Below are 14,613 nucleotides of genomic sequence, written 5' to 3'. Positions count from 1 at the left end.
GGCGTTGTCTGGCTGAAGAAAACTTGTGATCCCTCAGCTCCAACTCAGGAAAAAGCTCTGTTTTATCTTTTTTAGTTGACAAAATAAAAATGATGTTTTGATGATCGATTGTTTCTTGTGATTCTGTAGGTAGATTGCACTCAGTTGAGCAAGTCTTTTGTCCTGTTTGTCATTGGAGGTGGAAGGTCAGCTGGGCTGGCAGGTCTGAGGTGGCTTGCTCACATGGCTGGCGGGCGGCTGGGGCTGTCAAGCAGAGCGCCTGGCTTCTCCTTCCTATGGCTTCCCATAGCGTGGCTGCTGGGTTCCGAAAGAGAGTATTCCAAGCACATGATGGCATCTGCTGCCCTGCTTGGGAGGCTTTTTTTTTTTTTTTTTTTTTTTTTTGGAGGACATTAATTCTTCAGCCTGAGACTGATTTGCAAACCATTCGCGAAATATGGCTCCATTGCTGCTCTGTTGTTCGTCCCTGCTAGGGCGTATGTATCATGACTTAACACATTTGACTAGTGAGGCAATTTGGAAGACCAGCCCAAATGCGAGGAGTGGGGAAATAGACTCCACATTTTGATGAGAGGAGTAGCAAAAATGTGCAGCCATCTTCAATTGATCACAAGTGGCTTTTCTAGAAAAAACTGTAAGTTCACCCAGATACCATGTCCCAGTGATGGGAACTCCATTTCCCTAACATAACCTAAATTTCTGTTCACGATTTTAGAACTGCAAACTGTGGAACGTGTTTTTCTGTCATATCTCCCACCCTGTCTCTTTCCCCTTCCACTTTCCCTGTGTTTTGTTTGAAGGGGAGGTGTTTTTCATCAGCAGTTAGTAACATTGCTAAAGAAGATCATACAGGTGGCCAGGACTTCTCAGTTCATCACTCTGGATATTTGCTATAGAACTGCTGATAGAGCGATGAGCTAGATGTTCATTGCCCCTTTTCCAGCCATGGTTTTTATTCTCGTGGGATACGGTGCTAACCACCACCTAAACAGACTTATTCAGATATTTGTGGAGCATCCAAGTGCCAGACACTTACAGGTGCTGGGAATGAAGCAATGAACAAGACAGAAAATTCCCAGCCTTTGCAATACTTAAATTCTCCCAAGGAGACTGACCGTGAACAAGTGAGTAGACAGACACTTCCAGGTAGTGAAAAGTGCTATGAAGAAAATTCAGCAGGGTGAGGGAGTGGAGGTGGGTGGGCCAGTGCCCTGTATGGTAGTCAGGGAAAGTGCCTCCCTGAAGAAGTGATGCTGAGACTTGAATGAAGGGAGGGAGGGAGCCTTGCAGGTCTGGAGGCTGCTGTGGGAGCACGCTTCTCAGGCAGCAGGAACAGCAAGTGTAGCCTGTGTTAAAGGCACAATGAGGAATCGGATGCCCAGCCAAACACTGGGCAGGATGGCCTCCAGAAAGCGATGGGGAGCCAGTGGAGGGATTTCAGGAGGGGAGTGCTGCCATCTATCTCTGGCTTTTTTAAAGATGCTCTCTGTGTGGGAAAGAGGCAAGTCCCAAGCCTGCTGGTAGGCTGGGAAGTGGTGGCATGCTCAGGAGAGTCTAGGAGAAAGGATTCCCCAGAGGGACTTGCTTGTCCCAGAATGAAGGTTTGGGTTCAGGGATGGTGGTTTTAGGGAACACAGCACTGGGCCCCCAACTGTGAAGGAGAGAGGAGGAGGGAGCTCAGAAGGACTGAGTATAAGCTGAAACATGATATTACAGGGAAGGGAAGGGATGCTGACAATCGTGGGCTGTCCCACTGGGGGCGTGGTGCTGGTGAGCTGCCTCAGAGGGAGAAGAGCCACAGTCACGACGGGAAAGCACACAGCACAAAGGAGAGAAGCCCAACAGCTTGGGTTAACTGGCATCTCCTACAGGCCCCATCCCCAGTATAGCCTGTAGTTTTCAACTTTGGCGCTGACTTTGGCAGGCAGAACCAGAAGGTATCTTGCTTTTCCCTATAGTAGTCTTACTTGTCTGGAACTTCCATCTCGACCATTCCTATTTACGCTTTTAGACTAAACTCGGGCTTCTCTAGGAAGTCTGCTGAAAATACATCCCATGCCCAGTGTTTTGTGGTTTTCTTCCCCCAACCCTGTAATTGCTGGCCTTACGCAATCATCTCTCCTACTGGACTGTAACCCGTTTGAGGACAGGGGCATAGTGCCAAGCACGGTACAATAAGGAAATGTGCATGTGTTGGGAATTCATGTTAAAAATATGCCAGGGGCTGGCCTGGTGGCACAGTGGTTAAGTTTGCACCTTCCGCTTCGGCGACCCAGGGTTCGCTGGTTCAGATCCCAGGTGTGGACATGGCACTCCTTGGTAAGCCATGCTGTGGCAGGCGTCCCACATATAAAAAAATAGAGGAAGATGGGCAAGGACGTTAGCTCAGGGCCAGTCTTCCTCAGCAAAAAGAGGAAGATTGGCAGCAGATGTTAGCTCAGGGCTAATCTTCCTCAAAAAAAAAAAAGTGACATTTACTGATGGGGGCTGAAACAGGCTGACTTGACTGAACATGAGTGGAGGGGCAGAGTCCCTGGCCTCATGGCCAGGCCCTGTGGCTGCACAGGAAGAGACATGTACAGGTCAGAAGTCATCATCCAGTACACTTTTTCTAATCATGTTTATGGACTCTCTCAGCATTCTTTTCAGTGGGCAAACAAAATAGCCCTGGAGAATGCTGGCCCAGAAGGCTGTTTGAGTCCTGCCTTGCAAACACATCCACCCTCGCAAACATGTTCTCGGGGTTCAACTTGCTCTGCCACTTACCACACTGGAACCCTTACAGGCAGGCCGCCACGCCTCTCCTTTCTGCCAGAACTGCGGCCACCATTTGGATCTCATGCACTTTCTCTTATGAATTCTTCACCACCCATGAGATTAAGTGCGTTATCTCCATTTTATGGGTAGAAGCAGCTCAGTGAGCCAACTTGTCCAAGAGAGCAAGGAAGAAAGGATATTCTCAGCCAGGTCCACACAAGGTGGCCCAGGTTGTGCCCTGGTCTCCTCCCATGTCTGGATGACTAGAATAATCACTATAATCTCTGACCCTTCAAGGTCACCCAGCTGCCGTTTACACCCCTGCTCAAGAAGCTTTCCCCTGGCTCCCTCATCTCCTCCCTCTCTGGCCCATGAGCTTCCAGCTCACATTTCTCTCCGGTCTACTCCAGATTCTTCTACACTTGGGCCAAGAACAGTGTGCTGCTCTGCTCAAGCTGTTACTTTTATTTATTTAGTTTTGCTTGAGGAACATTTGCCCTGCGCTAACATCTGTGCCAGTCTTGCTCTGTTTTGTATGTGGGTTGCTGCCGCAGCGTGGCCACCAGTGAGTGACGTAGGTCTGCACCGGGAACTGAAGCTGTGTGGCCAAAGTGGAGTGCACCAGGTTTACCAACGAGGCCGTAGGGCCGGCCGGCCCCAAGTCCTTCCTTTTAATTGGATTTGTAGAACTTCCACCTGAGTCCTCCTTTTCTATCCCATTCTTTCTAAGAAGGCATTTCTGATTTACCTGTCCCACCCACAGGCGGGCTACGTGAGCACAGTAAATCCTATGGAAGGAGTAATTTTGTACAACTTGTCTGAGTGGCAGTTTTTCCTATCTATCCTCATGTATTTTGGTTTTTTTTTTTTTAAAGATTTTATTTTTTCCTTTTTTTCCCCAAAGCCCCCTGGTACATAGTTGTATATTCTTAGTTGTGGGTCCTTCTAGTTGTGGCATGTGGGACGCTGCCTCAGCATGGCCTGATGAGTGGTGCCATGTCTGCACCCAGGATTCAAACTGACGAAACACTGGGCCGCCTGCAGCGGAGCACGCGAACTTAACCACTCGGCCACGGGGCCGGCCCCTGTGTTTTGGTTTTAATTCCCCATTTATCTTACTGATCCTCTCTAGCAGGTTTCCAAACTGGGCCATTTTTGAGAGTGGAAGGGGTGCTGTTAATAGTTAGGCCTGGATAACGTGAGCAGGCTGGACCTCCGCAGACTGACCAGCCAAGATTTCTAGGAGACTGGAAGCTTCTTGAGTTGCTGTTTTATGTCGCAAGACTCTTAGCTCACAGCCTTAAGTCTAGTGTAAATAGTAAAAAAAAAAAAAGAAAAAAAGCACAAAAAAACAACCAATTAGTAGTAAACACAGCACACTTGATAAGAATATTGTGGCCTCAGAGACTGCAGGCTGAGAAGAAAGGCTGTCTCTAAAACGATGAAGTTGAACGCCCAGGAGGGAAATGTTGGGAGAGCCAGGAGGCTCCCCACAGCTGACCAAAAGTAGGCAGGCCGGCCTGAGACTCCCAGGCCAGTGCCTCTTGGGGAAGACCCACAGTGGGATTAACAGAGAAGGACTCAGGAAAGCCGCTTGGGGCCAGAACTTCAAAACATATCAATTTGAGGATTCCTTCCAGCCAAATATTTAGATTTTGCCTGCTTTGTATCTCACCTTTTCCTGGCTTAGGTGCTAGCCAAAATAAAGGTGATCTTTTTTTATTTATTTACACAGGACCCAAGGAAGCAAGTCAGGAATTTTAGGACCTAAGTAGAGACAAATTTAAGGCCTATTGTTTTCCTTTCTTTTCCTCCTGAAACTTTAGATTACGTAACTGATATCATCTGATTGTTGCACTAGCTCAGAGCTCATGAATTTTTTTTCCCCCCACCCTAGCAGGGCCAGCTTTTCCTAACTTTTTGAACTCAAGAGTTAATATCCTTGAGTATCTGCTTGGGGCTAGCTGGGAGGTTCTGCCCCTCACCACCTGTGTAGGGCAGAAGACGGGGAGCTCCTGATTGCATTACCTGCTGGGCCAGGGTCAGCCGGCTGCCCATTACGCTTCTCTTGAACAGCACACAGGTACAGTTTGGAGAGATGCTTCACTCACAACAAGCTTCCCTTTTTGGAATGAAGTGGAATTTCTGAGAAAGCTCCGTATCTGAGACTTAGAATTATTTCTCATTACCATCATTTTCTCATTAGAGGAAAAAAACCAATGTATTATGAATGGTCCTGGGAATTCAGGCTTATAAAGAGGAGTTGGACTCACTGGTTTTACCTTCAGTGTCCCCAGATGTTGACCTTTTTTCTGATTGCATCTTATTACTAGTTACTTGGCGTTTCCCTGCCTGAAGTCTACTGGCCTGGGTGTTGGGGTTCCCTGACTCGGTGCCAAATCCTGCTGTAATTAGAGCTTCTTTCAGACCGCCGCTGTTAAGAGCTGTGCACACTTGTGGGAAGAGGGATGGGTGAACTCTGAGGGAGCAGGGCTTCATTTCTGCCTTGCTGGGCCCAGCGACAGTTCCTGATTGCCTGGTTGGGCAGCTGACTGGGTCCTTTGCAGTTGGTGGGTTTATCCCTATTTGTCCGTTGTGATTCCAGCACAGGTTGGGCCCTTCTTCCCCAGGTCACATCACTTAAGACTGGAATGCGGCTTTTCTGCCACCCAGTTCTTTTCCCTGTTGGACCAGTTTCTACTGGTTTGCCCAGGCTCCTGGTCCCACCCTTTGTTGAGCTTGGTTTCTGTTCCCCACGCCCTTAAAGGCCTTCAGTGTCAATGGGTGCTTAACCCGAGATGTCTTGCCTTGTATTTGTATGTCTCCTTTCAGTTGTCCCCTTACCCCACCATGCCTGTACACCCTACCTGGGACCTTCTAGGTCTTTGGTAGGTGGGGGCCTCCAATGCTCTTTTCTGTTGGAGTTTTCCCCTTGGGAGTGGGAAGGGGTGATACCCTGTAAACTGCCCAACCCTGGGGCTCCTTTTCCTCTCGTGACTCCCTAGTGTGGGTGACAGGTGACTCGTTAAAGCTGGTCGCCTGGCCTGGCTCTGTGGCCGGCCGGTGCCCCTTGGCACTTGTGGGTGTGTCCACGGGATTAGGTTTCCTCTTGTTGGAGTGTGTGTGGTGGGGTGGTTTCAATTAATCGCCTAACAAACTGTTAACTTGAAAAGGGTTTAAAAAGAAATCCATTTCTTGACAAGACTAAGGCCTTTTACACTGGAGATTTGGTTTGAGCCTCCTCTGTTCTTGTTCATTTTGCCTTTTACTCACAGAGGAAACTGCTGAGAAAGGCCCTGGTGATTCCTGGGGTGTTGGGGAGAAGGAGGTGCCCTGTCAGAGTGTGCCTGGCTGTCCTCTACCTTTAATGCTCTCCTTGAGAAGGGGCAGTTTCAAGGAGTGCTGTGGAAAGAGCCCAGGCTTATCCCCATGCTTCACAGACACATGGGGTCCTTGCCCCAGCCCCCTGCTGAGGAGTGGGCGCTTACTGGCCTTAAGAGAAGTCACAGGCCATCTACTGCTTCCTCGATTGGTCCCTTCCCACTTTAAATTCCTGCCTGTGAACAACTTTTTCCGACAGCAGAAAATACTTGCTTAACCTCTTGATTTGTAGGCAGTGCCTGGTAAGGTAACCCGCTCTTAAAATTGTCAGTGGATGTGACAGTGTGACCTTGGGCCCTTGGGAAGGCCAGAGTTGGACCTTTCTTGCCCAAAGCAGAGGACAGCTGAGTAACTTGGAGGGAGGAGTCCAGCTACTCAAGACGATAGAACTTGCTGGAATAGGAAGAGAAAGGAAAAATTTTTATTTTCGTGGTGTGTCAGACGGAGAAAATGTGGCTAGTCATATTTAAAACCCTTTTCTGTTATTAATTTTATTCTTACGGAGTCTTTATTTCTACTCCCCTTCTCAAGGCAGTTTTCCCCAGGTGATGAGTGCCTTCTCTCGCTTCGTATCCACCTGTCCGCGGGATCAGCCCCACAGGCACTTGAAACCCCTTTGCTGCTTTAGGGAGTGAAAAGGTTTCAGGTGCACAATGTTGCCCACTGTTTAAGAAGTGAGGACTGAGTTACACGGCCACCTACAGAGTCTGGCCACTTTTTTTAAGTCAGCCCCCGAACACCACTGACTCTGTGCACAACACAACAGGTTAAAACTCTGCCTCGCTTTTGCCCCTTTGGAGGAACAGGAAAACTGTGTATCTATGTCTAAATCTATCTTTTCGTGTCTGGTTGGAAAAAATCTATAATTTACGTGGGCAGCGATCTCAGTGTTGGAACAAATCTCTTTTATTTGCTGCTGGAAGCTGCATGGGCCACTCATTAGTACATCAGGGGTCAGATGCATGCCGGGGCGGCAGCTGGGACACTAATGATTTCATACGGCTTTGTGTGACCGCGGGCTGCCTGTGGTGCTGTAAATCCGACTCGGGGTTCTAATTTTTTCAAAACCTCTGGGGAGTTGGTCCATCACTTGCCCCTTGTGAGATAGAACTTAAGATAATATTTATAGTGGAGGGCAAAGGAAAAATAATACCTAATGGGAACATCATGGGAAGAATGGTAGCAACCTATTAGAAATAAATTATGTGGGGCCATTGGAGGAACTCATTTATGGGCTCAACGAGTATTTATTAGGTCCTTAGCTATGAAGAGCGCCATGCCGAGGCCAGGCTCCAAGCTTCACCCCGTCAGCGCTAGGTTGTCGATGGGGGGTTTCTCCCTCACTTATTTATATTTCTTTTTGAGGTATAATTTACATAAAACAGATTATTATAAGCGTCCATTTTGAGTTTTGATAATTATATACACCTGTATACCCACTCTTCCATCAAGATAACAGAAGGTTTCCACTGACCCACAACAGCTCCCTTAAGTTCCTTCCAGTCACACCTGCAGCTTCTCTGATTTTTTTTCATCCTACATTAGCTTTTGCCTTCATATAAATGGAATTAGGCAGTAGATTACCTTTTGATTCTGACTTTTTCCAGCAAGCATGTGCCTTTGAGATTCATCTGTGTGAATGCACACATCAGCAATTCATTTTCATTGCTAAAAGTATTCTGTTGTGTGGATTTACTGCAGTCTGTTTCTCTGTTGATGTGCAAGTTTTGTTTTTATTTTTGAACTGGAGGAATTTTTAAACACCCAAGTTTTACTTAAGTAAACAGGTTTATTTGTTAAAAACTATGTTCGGTAGGCAGTAATCCATAACAGTTCTAGCATGTTTCACACTGTCATTCAATGTCATATAACTTGGGTCTGTTGGAGGAAACCCCAAAAACAGATGTGCTGCTTGCCACCGTCGAGAAGATGCTCTTTTACCATGGCCCCGTGTTAAAGCCTTCAACAGGTGTGAGGGAGACGCCAGGCCGTGGGCAATAAGCCCTGTGTGTCTTGCTGGGCATGTGTTTTGGGACATCATGATTATCATGTCTTTCTGTGACTTCACAAAGGCTCTGAGAAATGCTGCCAGTAGCCCCATGCGGGAAGTACTGTCTTCTGCCTGCCTTTTCCTACCCAAACCCCCATACCTCCTCCCCACCTTGACCTCTGCCCTCTAGCTCGCCTGGAGGATTTCTCCTGCCCTGTAAAACTAACCACAGCTCCCTGAGTAGGGTTACAGAAAAACACATGCCTGGGTTATACCATCCTTTCTTGCCTCCTAAATGCCCTTTCTTGAGTCACATTGACTGCTGTACCCTCAGCTTTAGGAGGGGGCTACCGTAGGAAACATTCTTGAAACTATTTTGTCTGTGTCTCTGGCAAAACTGGTGGAAGGTGTTGTGTGCTGGGCTGCCCAGGGTGTCGTAGTTCTCTGGGGTTTCAGTGCTTGAGGGTTTCCTTCCAGGATGAACTCATTTTCGTACTTTTTAATGATTCTGACAGTTCTGTGAGCCGAAAACTGGGTTACTTCCCTTTTTACCAAATCAGCAAGTACACTCAGCCAAATTCAATCATTCAACTGTGGAAACAGAACTTATTCATCTAATTACCTGTGCCTTTTTATTTGGTTTTAGCTTTAAAAAGGTAATGGTTCTGTTTTTGTATATGTTAATATTAAAAAGCTGAGGGCTCCGGAGGGTCCTTGCAGGGGGAGGAAGAGGGTGTGTGAGGCCCTGAGACATTGGGACAGGGACAGATTGCTGGAATATAACGAGGGGACTCCCGGCTCTGCGGTGCTGGGACCTGATCCCACAATCAGGAGCGCAGGTGATGCAGAGAAAAAGGAGCCCACAGGGTCTGAGGAAAGCTTGTGGGTTGGGGCACTGAAGGAGCCCCGCTGGGTTGGCTGCTGTTGGGAAGTGGGCAGCCGTGGTCATTGAGAGTGTGAAGATTTTCTCCTAAAAAATAGGGAAGGGATCATGATGTGGCTTTTGGGGTGGCACAAAAACATCAAGCGAACAACATGAGACGTTTCATGATCATCAAATTATGCTTCTCCTTTGGCACCGGCAACCGTGTTGAGTATAAATTTAGAGCTAATAGCATCCTTCATTTTCACCCCTTCGTTTTCAGATTTGTCCTGACCGTAGAGCCGAGAAACTGGGTGTAGAGCTGAGTGGGCTGCGCTGAGCCCGCTTTGGGCTGTGCTTGCACTCCACCACCAGGGAGTCCTCATTCTTTCTGTTGTATGTCGGCCCGGGAATGAATCTTACTCCGCTAGCTGGCCAAACAGGTGGTGGTAGTGTCTAAGTCTTTACCCCCGCCTTTGCGATTAGATGTGCTCTGACATTCAAAATTTCTGATTTTAGAAAGTTAATAACTCTGCATGTACGTATATTAAGTAACAACACCACAAAATAGTGAGTATTAGTGTTTCTTCAGTGAAATATATGAAAACTCACACTAACTCGTATAGGTACAAACCATAAATCATTCTCATGCCAGTTCAGGTTTTGCTGCTAAGTAGCTTATGTAAAAATTTTTTGTTTCCAGAGTCTGTTGGAATTTGGGATTTTGCAGAAGGGGAATGGTGGGTTTGTAGGGGGCCTCCCCTGTTTGTTTTGCTGGGTATTTGAATGGCGCCCTCTGGGACTGGAGTGTTTTTGTTCTTAACACCTCTCTTTATGTTCCCCGAGACCCTTCTGCTGTCCACCTCTAGTAGAGACATTCCCAGAAGTGACCGCACTCTCCCCATGTCCTCGTATCAGAACACTCTCCTCAGCAGCCACTGCTGAGGACACAAAACACAACAGGTCTGGCTTTCTTGCTGCTCTTCTCTGGGCTTCTTTTATTTTTTAAATTTTTTTGAGGAAAATTAGCCCTGAGCTAACTACTGCTGATACTCCTCTTTTTGCTGAGGAAGACTGGCCCTGAGCTAACATCTGTGCCCATCTTCCTCTACTTTATATGTGGGATGCCTACCACAGCATGGCCTGCCAAGCAGTGCCATGTCCGCACCTGGGATCCGAACCGGTGAACCCCAGGCCGCCGAAGAGGAATGTGGGAACTTAACCGCTGCGCCGCTGGGCTGGCCCCTCTGGGCTTCTTTTAAATTGAAGTGTGGTCTACATACACTTTGAGCTGCTTCTCCACCTCCAGCGCCCACTGAAGCCTTCCCCCCAGCCAAGCAGAAGTGGTCTTTAACTCCTCGTGCCAACATTGACCTGCTTGCCTGGTGTCCCTCTGCTGGCTTTTGTGTATGTTTGGTCTTGCTGGGAACAAAAATTGGCAACCTTTGTTCTTGACGTGGATGGAAGTTAACCTGACTTAAAGTGATTAATTCAAGAATAGTTTTCTATCCACACTTGCAAGTAGGTTTCACCCCCCAGTACATCAAGCGATGTAGCAATTGGATATATTACTAAACTGAAAATTTTGGGTTGTATAAAGAACAAGGATATTCACTGCAGTGTTGGCTTGTGATTTTTCAAAAATCAGGAAGTAGGGTTACAATTCTATCAGCAGGTACTAATTAAATAAGTTGTTGTACATCCACAGTCTGCATACCATGCAGCCATTCATAAAGCAGGCAGCTTGACCCGGAACATACTCCAAGTGAATACGGTTAAGTGAAAAACTTCTAGGATAACGTACTCGTATTTTTGTCTTTAAGAAATTCACATATGCGTAAAACATAGCATATTTTTGGCTGGTTATGTAAAAATAGAAACAGTTGAGTGAGAAATTGCAGGAGATTTTAAAAAAACTATTTGTACTTGTGTCTCTTTCTGTATTAAAAATGCATGTATGGAGGCCAGCTGGGTGGCACAGCCATTAAGTGTGTGCGTTCTACTTTGGCGGCCCATGGTTTGCCGGTTTAGATCCCAGGTGCGGACATGGTACCACTGGGTAAGCCAAGCTGTGGCAGGCGTCCCACATATAAAGTAGAGGAAGATGGGCATGGATGTTAGCTCAGGGCCAGTCTTCCTCAAAAAAAAAAAAAAAAAAAAAACCTTGTATGTTCCTTACATAAATTTTTTAAAAAATGTTTCAGACCCTCCCCTTCTCCCCCCAAAAAAGGTAACTTGTCCTGCGTTGGGCTCTGTTGTCTTGACCTGGTGGTGACTGTGCAAGATCGAAGGTCCGGATTCCTTTCTTTCCCTTCCTCCCCAGCCCCCCAAGGCCACAGCTCAGGCAGCACACGGCCAGAGATGCAGGAGGGGCTTCTGCCTCAGGTTTGGACTGTGGTTTTGGAGCTTTGGCATTCACTGTGTTTTCCCTAGATCAAGAAGACCTTGGTTTTGAGGTTAGTGAACAGACTTAGTTTTGTGGCTGGACTTTGCTCCTTGAACTTGGTTTACCATTTTTCCATAGGAGAGCCTGCAGAGTGCCTCACAGATAAGGCTTCTGGTTGTCACTGGCCATCCTCAGTTCAGTTCATTGCTATAGTAGGAAACTTAGAAACCCTCTTGGGTGGGTAGAGACCTCCCTCTGTCCAGGCCTGACTCTGTGGGAGCCAAATGCCCCCAGTCATTGTAAGAAATCTCAAATAATACATTAACAGCAGTTAATACATTTCAGTTGGAGCATTTTGACGATGAGAGGCCCTTCCATCCTTTCAGTTTACATTCCTCACTGATCTTGGTAGTTGTATTTTAAACTTTCAGATGTGTGGAGTTCCGTGGTCTATGTGTTCCTTGTTGCATCACAGGTAGTATGAAAAGTAGATTTCCAGAAGCACCCATGTGTGAACACGCACACAATGTTGTTAAGTAACAAAGCACTTTATTTAAGTGCTGGCTAAGGTAAACCTGCCTGCTTGGTATTTTTATTTATTTATTTTTTCTTGAACCTCCCCCGCTTCCTCCTGCTGGGCCCACATTCCTAGGTCTTTGTCTCTGCCTGGTATTTTAGAAATTTTGGGAGAGGAAGGCAGTGGGTGGGGCATGTTAGAAGCTGGGGGCAGGGAAGGGGGTGGCTGCTTGCAAGGTCAGAGGTCGAGCCTGCTCTGTTCAGCTAGGGCAGCCAGATTGTCGCCATGTGAGGCGGGGGCGGGGGCGGGGCGTGTCCATGCATCTGCTGGGGAAGCCCCAAACAGGCAGCTTCAGGCCCTGGAATTCCTGCCACCAGAGGACCATTCCTTCCCCACTTCCCAGAGTCACAGTTCATGGTCTCTGCCACCTTTCTGACTGTGGACCCTCTGAACAGCCCTCCAGTTTATTCTTTTAAAATAATCTTCCAGCTGGTTCAGAGAGAATTGTACCCATGTGCATCCTTACCTATTGACTGAGTTTTACAAGCTCTAAAATTGTGGGTTTTCAGTATGAGAAATTGCAGAGGACATGTGGAGCTTCTAAATGGAGTGTGAAATTGTCCTAAAGCTTCTCTGCAACTTTTCGCTCGAAAGTTTATAACAATTGATCACGGGGCCGGCCTGGTGGCACAGCAGTTAAGTTCTCACGTTCCACTTCAGCGGCCCAGGGTTCGCCAGTTCGGATCCCAGGTGTGGACATGGTACCGCTTGGCAAGCCATGCTGTGGCAGGTGTCCCACATATAAAGTAGAGGAAGATGGCCATGGATGTTAGCTCAGGGCCAGTCTTCCTCAGCAAAAAGAAGAGGTTTGGCAGCAGATGTTAGCTTAGGGCTAATCTTCCTCAAAAAAAAAAAAATTCACATTTTCAGGTTTTGGACAATGTGTTCTTTTTAAAATCAATGGTTTATTAATTACAAGCACCATGAGGCTATGCTTTTACTCACCCATAGCTTTTTATTATCAACTAGCTGCTCCCTTTCCATCCCCACCCCCAGCCCCAGCTCTGTTCCTTAGAGTCAGCCTGGAACTGCAGAAGCATGGGCACTTCTGACATCTCGGTGTGTTCTAGGCGCTTAGAGCTGCATCCATCCCATGTGAAATGACACCAGGCAGGATTGCATCCAGGGGCACCCCTTTCGCCCATTTTGGATGTATCTGGGCTCTCAATACTGCATGCGAGGGGCCTGGTGTTTCGGTCACCCTGCTGCCACGTGTTCTGACCAGGATTTCTTCTCCAGCCACTTCATCTGCACGTTCCTTTAAAACCTACCGTTTGTAAGATATCTCCTATGCACACCATTATCCTGGCTCTGGATTTTAACAAACCTAAAACCCAGAAGAATTACCTTAATTCCTTGCAGTTGCACAATTGGCACCTGGAGCCTGGCTTGTTGGCTCAGTCCAGAGTTATTCAGAGCCTTTTGGTTTCTTAATGTTGAGTCCCTGGAGATAGCGTTCCTGGATTTCAGGGGTGGAAGGGATCTCCCTGAGGTATCTAGTGAGACGCCATGTGTTTCACAGGAGACTGAAGCCCAGACAGGTGACTGTAGATGGCCCAATGGCCAGGTAGTGCCAGGCTCAGGCTAACAGCCTGAGTGTCTTTCTCACCCACTGCCTGTGCAGTTGAGCGCTGTTACATTTTCATGAGTGTGCAGACTAAAGAAAGCAGGGGGATGCTTGCTAGTCAGCCCACACAGCTGTCCTCAGAAAAGGTAAACCCTGAGAAGAGGTAAAGAGAAGATTGCTTAGCTGTTTGGCAAGAGCTAGTGAACAGAGAGTGGAGAGGCCTTTCATTCTAATTTAAAAGGAGCCTTCTGATGGAAGGTTTTCACACTTCACATTAGCACACGGATGAGCCATCCGTTTACTCTCGTGACAAATGGAGGGAGCAAAGGGAAGGAATGTGGTTGGGCTGTTGAAACTGGTGGGAGAATTGCTTTAGCACCATATCGTAAAAAGAAACTGTCCAGGAATTTTCCCCAAATGTATCCATCTTAGCATCTTTGGGTTAGTGTTTAAGATTAGCTTGAGAATTTTCGATTTATCTGATTAGAAAGATTAGATCATCTCTCAGTGATGGGTCTGCTTTAAAAAGTGATTGGCCTTTAAGAAGGCAAATTGCTGTCACCTGGTTGCAGTCTACCATGGTCACTAAAAAGTACCGCATGGGACAAAATTGGTAGTAAAGTTATAAACCTGATCACATGTCCCTCGTATAAAATAGAGTCCATAAAACTTGCCATATCACAACCGTTTCTTAAAGCTGGGAACAGAATGTCCTAAATCTTTGCTATTTCGGAATCCGGAAGTTCCCAGAGAAGCAGCCTGAGCCTGCTGGATCACGCACCTCCCTCTTCCTGCTCTTATCCTGAGTGGAGCAGGCCTGTGGCTTGACCGAGCCGTTTGGGAGATCAGTTCCTGGTGGACGTGCTCCACGCCAAGACTCTGGTCCGTTAATAACCTGGAAAAGAGGAGAATCAGCGTTCTCCCTCTGCTTGCCCTGGTCCCTCACTGCATGGGACTTTCAGCCTAATGGGAACTTCCTGGCCACCACCAGCGCTCCCTCCCTGTCACCATCTCCCACAACACTCCACGCTGCTTCTCGGTCAGGACAGGCTCCTGTTCTGTTCCACGCAGAATCTCCTTGTCTTGAGTCTCA

This window comes from Equus quagga, chromosome 1 (assembly GCF_021613505.1).
Source record: "Equus quagga isolate Etosha38 chromosome 1, UCLA_HA_Equagga_1.0, whole genome shotgun sequence".
NCBI lineage: Eukaryota > Metazoa > Chordata > Mammalia > Perissodactyla > Equidae > Equus > Equus quagga.
The sequence above is the reverse complement of the archived record's forward strand: the minus strand, read 5'-3'. Positions refer to the sequence as shown.